General features: G+C 40.2%; 1 long non-coding RNA gene across 2 annotated transcripts in view; it reads right to left on the reverse strand.

Moving 5' to 3' along the window:
• Positions 1–5,598: 5,598 nt before the first annotated feature.
• The window catches only part of LOC137655130 (uncharacterized), a 30,086-nt gene continuing 29,926 nt past the window's right edge, over positions 5,599–5,758 (reverse strand). For both annotated transcript variants that reach the window (XR_011046830.1, XR_011046829.1), the window contains exon 5: positions 5,599–5,758. This exon is cut by the window's right edge and continues 273 nt beyond it. This is a non-coding gene — a long non-coding RNA (uncharacterized lncRNA).

Genomic DNA, 5,758 nt, shown 5'->3' on the forward strand with positions numbered 1-5,758 from the left:
CTTCAAGATTCTTCCCGAAGAACAGTTTATTTTCTGCAATAACGGGAATTGAAATAGCATATTTTAGTATACTAAAATAGTTACAACGAAAAAATATAAAACCCGGCTTCAAGAATCAATCATCTAGGAAGGCTCTCATTACCAAATGGATCACTTAATTGGACAGCCACTCTAGGGCTCATTTTATTCTCTCTTGGGTATCTTAATAGAAACTGTGATTGAAAGGTAAAAGCCATTGCAACTCAGCATACCCAAATTTGTGTTGGTATTATCACTGCATTATTACTATGCAACATGAAATTAACCAAATAATATCCTCTTAATTCTGATTTTTCCTTCGTCAAAATCCCTTAATTCTGAATACAAGGCATATTTTCAACATCTACATTGTATATGAATAAAAAAAATTTCCAGGGTAATTGAAGAACAAGTAACCTAAAAATTTTCCATAAAACAAAAACTTTGTTCAAGATCAAATTATAAAACACACAAATAATACCCTTAATAATAATAAAAAAACAAAACTTGCGTAGATACTGAAATCCCTCAACATGATTGCTAAAAACCCTTTCGACTCAAACTCTTTACTACAGACTAATTACTAATGCATTAGTAAAGTAAGATATCCTGAAAGCTTAACAACTGTCTACAGATGGCGTGTTATCTTTTATTGTCGTGTCTGTTTTGAATTTTTAGTTTTTTTTTTTTTTTTTAAACAAAGAAATTCATTGTTGCACAAGACAACACTTTGCTATCAATCAAAGGCAGTCACCTCTTTACCCAAAAGCCTTAGTTTTATCCATGTCTTACCTCTAGAAGTCCTAGATCCAGATGACAAAAATGCCACAGGAAATCTTTGATAGCTTTTCCACACGATGAATCGATCTTATCCAACATTCTCAACCCTTCGTATTGACGGTCCTTATCAAAAGCAGATCTGCCTGAAAAAACACCAAGGTTAAATGTTGATAAGCCTTAGGACGGTTAAACATCATGAATATGCTTTTATTCAATTTCATAATGGACTTTTTTGTCTTGTTGTGTAACCTCTTCCAGAGAAGTCAAAAAATTGCAAAAACTGAAATGCTATTTCTGTTAGACTATCTTCCTTCAAACATCACAGCAAAAAAATAGATCTAGGATGGCTATCGTTTAACTTGAGAAACCTCTTGAAAGTGAAAAAAGGAACATCAGACAGTTTAGATTAATATGTAACTAAAGATATCCTTATCCAAGAAGATATAAAGTTTACTGATTAAGTTCACAGTTTCTACATAAATTTCTACACTTTTTGTACAGTAGAGTGAATACTTCTGATGAACCTTTACATATAGATTCTCTGGTGTAAAAAAGAAAAATTCTTAAAAGTGCCCCAGCCTGACAACTACTTGAACCATGCAGGGAAATGAAGCTGCAAATGAACTTAGTTCCTTTAATGTTAAATTTAACTAAGTACTTATCTCTATCTGATGCAAGACCAACCATCACGCCTTTTTATCAATAGCCTCTCGATAAACCAATAAGATTTTCCACACCAGTTCAACATTACTCGATCTTATCACATAAAGAGATGACTATCTAGGAACTACATCTGATTTTATTTATTGAATTTGGGCAATACGATCAGTCACTGGGACCCAGGAGGCCATTAGAAGATAAGGTGCATGAGAGGAATAAATCCTACAGTTATTGAGAAGGGAGAACTTTAAATTTCTTATAGAATGCTTTTACTGTAACACTTCATAAACTACTATTCACTTATATATCCAGTTATTTTGTGTTCTGTACTGTTACTATCCCTAAATATATTACCTTTATAACCTTGTATTGATAGACTTCTAATCTGATTATGCATTCTCAATATCTTTCAGCAACTCTTTCCACTTCTGAGATTAAACGTTAAATAATTACATTTAAAATCTTGATTGGTTTTTGTATTATTGGTATTTACTTTGTTATCCTAGATGTTTTAACTTTTGCAAGCATATTCAATAGGAAATACTATTGAATATTAACACTCACCTATAGAACTGTCAAATTTCGATGCAGGAAGTCGGGTTCCTTCCAAGCTCCTAGTAGTCCTACTGCTCTTTGTTGGCACCCATTATAAAACCTAGTTTGTCTCTTGGTTTGTAGTGGTTCTAGCAACATCTGCCTTTCCTTTGGGAATTCTACTGGATATGTGCATTGCATTTTGGCCTTGTTCATCTTTCGCTACTTTCCTGGTGGTTCTTGTTCCTCTTTTTAACGATCTTCCTGGTATGCCTAACTTTGTTCAGACTTTCTTGTATTCAGAGATGTTCCTTTCCTCTTTTTGTACAGAATTATCGAGTTCCATTTTCATCATAACTGCCTTTGTCCTCTTCTTTCACATGACCTGATCAACCACAGTTACTCCACCAGGTGTCCTTTTCTACTATTGCCGCAAGACCAGAGTTATATTTGCCCATGGTCCCTCACTGCTAATTCCAGAAAACACAATTGAGGGAAATCTATCACCCCACTGAAGGGCCTTAGCTTGTTGGCTTAGAATTACAGAAAATTTTACTACCTTCTCTGTAATGGGTGCTCATTGGGCGGTGGAACATTCTTTTTAAAATACTTTCAACTTCTCCTGTTTCCTTTTATCATATAGCAGTTACCTACAACAATCCACTACAGGTATTTACTTATTCCTGTTCCTGCTTATGTCTACTGTCTCTCATTGGCTCTGCACTGAATAAAGTTATCTTGAGTGTTCCTCTTGTTTTGGAGTCGCTTACTACTATCAATTACTTTATGGTCAATGGGAATATGGTTGTATCTAAAATACTGACTGATTAACATACTTCTTATCTTCACAATTCTCCAACTGGTTATTCAATAAATCTTACATGTGACTGTATCCACACACTTTGAGACCAATTATTATTCTTTGTCATTACCCATTAACTTATCTCTTAGAGTGCCAACCTCACCAAAAATTTGGCACTTAAGCTCAGGCCTTTATTAGGGACATTCTACAGTATTTAACTCGGCACATAACTTATCAAAGATGGGACTTTTACAACTTATTCTTTTTGTATAGCTGAATAAATTAACTTTTCGTTTACAATTTTATCTATTTTGTAAAAAAAAATTCATGTACCAAAATTATCAAATAAAAAACTAGTAATAATGATGTCAAATATGTCCAATGGCACTAAAGGGAGTATTAAGTCATATCTGGATGAAGAAAATTTCCCTTTATCATTTTAGCACGTCCATCGCTGATAAGATTCTTCAAGCATACAACATTTCCTTCTCAAAGGATTAAGTCCCATCCAAGATAAATATGGTAAATTATGAGTGTTCATTATTAAGTGATCTATGGTCAACTTGTTTTCCACACCGATATCTACTTATTGGTTCCTTCATCTTTTCTATTATATTTACCAAGCATTGTTTTAATAAAATATTGGCAACTTGCTCAAGAAACCTCTGGAAAATATGCTTCCTCTGTTTTCAAATTCCATTCTCCACTTATTGTTAACGAGTTGAGCTTATTTTCACTTTGTTCTATTAGGCAAACCAACATTCCAGATCAGCCGTCAAAGCTCTCCAATTGCCCCTCATCTGGACATAAGTTTGGCTCCCATCAATTCCTGCAATTGGCCTTAATCTGACCCTACTCGCAGCCCTTGTCTTACAGTCAGCGCTCTCACATAGCTATAAGATCACCCTTCATCTGGCCTTTATAATGTTTCATGTGGCAACTACTTTAGGCTCTCATGTGGCTACTACTATAGGCCCTCATGTGACTGCTACTTTTAGATCTCATGGCTCCGCCTATTGGCTCTCATGTGGCTACTACTATAGGCTCTCATGTGACTGCTACTTTTAGATCTTATGGCTCCGCCTTTGGCTCTCATATTGCCCTTACTCTTGGCTCTCGTGTTGCCCCCACTCTGCCATTGGTCCTCGTCTGGCCCTCGTCTGGCCTCGCCATTGGTCCTCGTCTGGCCCTCGTCTGGCCTCGCCACTGGCCCTCGTCTGGCCTCGCCACTGGCCCTCGTCTGGCCTCACCACTGGCCCTCGTCTGGCCTCGCCACCGGCCCTCGTCTGGCCTCGCCATTGGCCCTCGTCTGGCCTCGAGGCCTCGCTATTGGCCCTTGTCTGGCCTCGCTATTGGCCCTCATCTGGCCTTGCCATTGGCCCTCATCTGACCTTACCATTGGCCCTAGAGTGGGATCTCCTCAAGCCTTACAGAATTGGTCCTCATTTGACTAATCAACCAGTGTTTTTTGTCTGTCAGCTTTAGCTGGGATTCTTTTGACAGGGTTTATCATAATTGGAAAAACAATACTCCACTAAGGACAGTTAAGTACATTTTAATATCCTTTTATGTCCTAGTTCCATTAAAGTGTGTTCTTCCGTACTCTTATGCAGATGCGTTTTTCATTGGTATTTTTCCGACCTTAGCACTTCATAAAATTCACTATATCTAGTATAGATCTAATCAGACATTTTTTCTTATCTTGAATGGATATTACTCAAAGGAGACATAGCTTGACCTTGTGTTCACAATTTTGCTCCTCACTTATTTCATGATTAGAAAATCCTAATAGCCTACTGTACTATTTACAGCTGTCTAAATAATTAATTGTATTAAGTTTTTCTTCAGGTTGATTTTCATGTCCTATCAGCTGTGGTGTTTCCTTCATTATGACTATGGAAGTCTCCCTAGATGTTCATCTATGTCAAAATTACATTTTATTACTAGTGATTGATTATGAATACTGTAGATGCTCTGGGTTGGTACTTATGTCTTCACTCAGTCTTACCCAATAATTAGGCTATTTGATTCAAATGAGGGGATTTTCCGTTTAAATCTTTCAAGTTGTTTTTAGACCTGTTTTGTGCAACTTCCAAACGTTCTCTCCTTCGTCTCCTTCGCAGGTGCACAAACGTGCGTTCTCTCCTTCGCAGGTGCACGAGCGTTCTCTTCTTCGCAGGGGCACGAAGGTTCTCTCCTTCGCAGGGGCACGAAGGTTCTCTCCTTCCCAGGGGCACGAAGGTTCTCTCCTTCCCAGGGGCACGAAGGTTCTCTCCTTCCCAGGGGCACGAAGGTTCTCTCCTTCCCAGGGGCACGAAGGTTCTCTCCTTCCCAGGGGCACGAAGGTTCTCTCCTTCCCAGGGGCACGAAGGTTCTCTCCTTCCCAGGGGCACGAAGGTTCTCTCCTTCCCAGGGGCACGAAGGTTCTCTCCTTCGCAGGGGCACGAAGGTTCTCTCCTTCGCAGGGGCACGAAGGTTCTCTCCTTCGCAGGGGCACGAAGGTTCTCTCCTTCGCAGGGGCACGAAGGTTCTCTCCTTCGCAGGGGCACGAAGGTTCTCTCCTTCGCAGGGGCACGAAGGTTCTCTCCTTCGCAGGGGCACGAAGGTTCTCTCCTTCGCAGGGGCACGAAGGTTCTCTCCATCGCAGGGGCACGAAGGTTCTCTCCATCGCAGGGGCACGAAGGTTCTCTCCTTCGCAGGGGCACGAAGGTTCTCTCCTTCGCAGGGGCACGAAGGTTCTCTCCATCGCAGGGGCACAAACGTTCTCTCCATCGCAGGGGCACGAACGTTCTCTCCTTCCCAGGGGCACGAAGGTTCTCTTCTTCCCAGGGGCACGAACGCTCTCTCCTTCCCAGGGGCACGAACGTTCTCTCCTTCGCAGGGGCACGAACGTTCTCTCCTTCGCAGGGGCACGAACGTTCTCTCCTTCGCAGGGGCACGAACGTTCTCTCCTTCACAGGGGCA

This window comes from Palaemon carinicauda, chromosome 16 (genome assembly GCF_036898095.1).
Source record: "Palaemon carinicauda isolate YSFRI2023 chromosome 16, ASM3689809v2, whole genome shotgun sequence".
Lineage (NCBI taxonomy): Eukaryota > Metazoa > Arthropoda > Malacostraca > Decapoda > Palaemonidae > Palaemon > Palaemon carinicauda.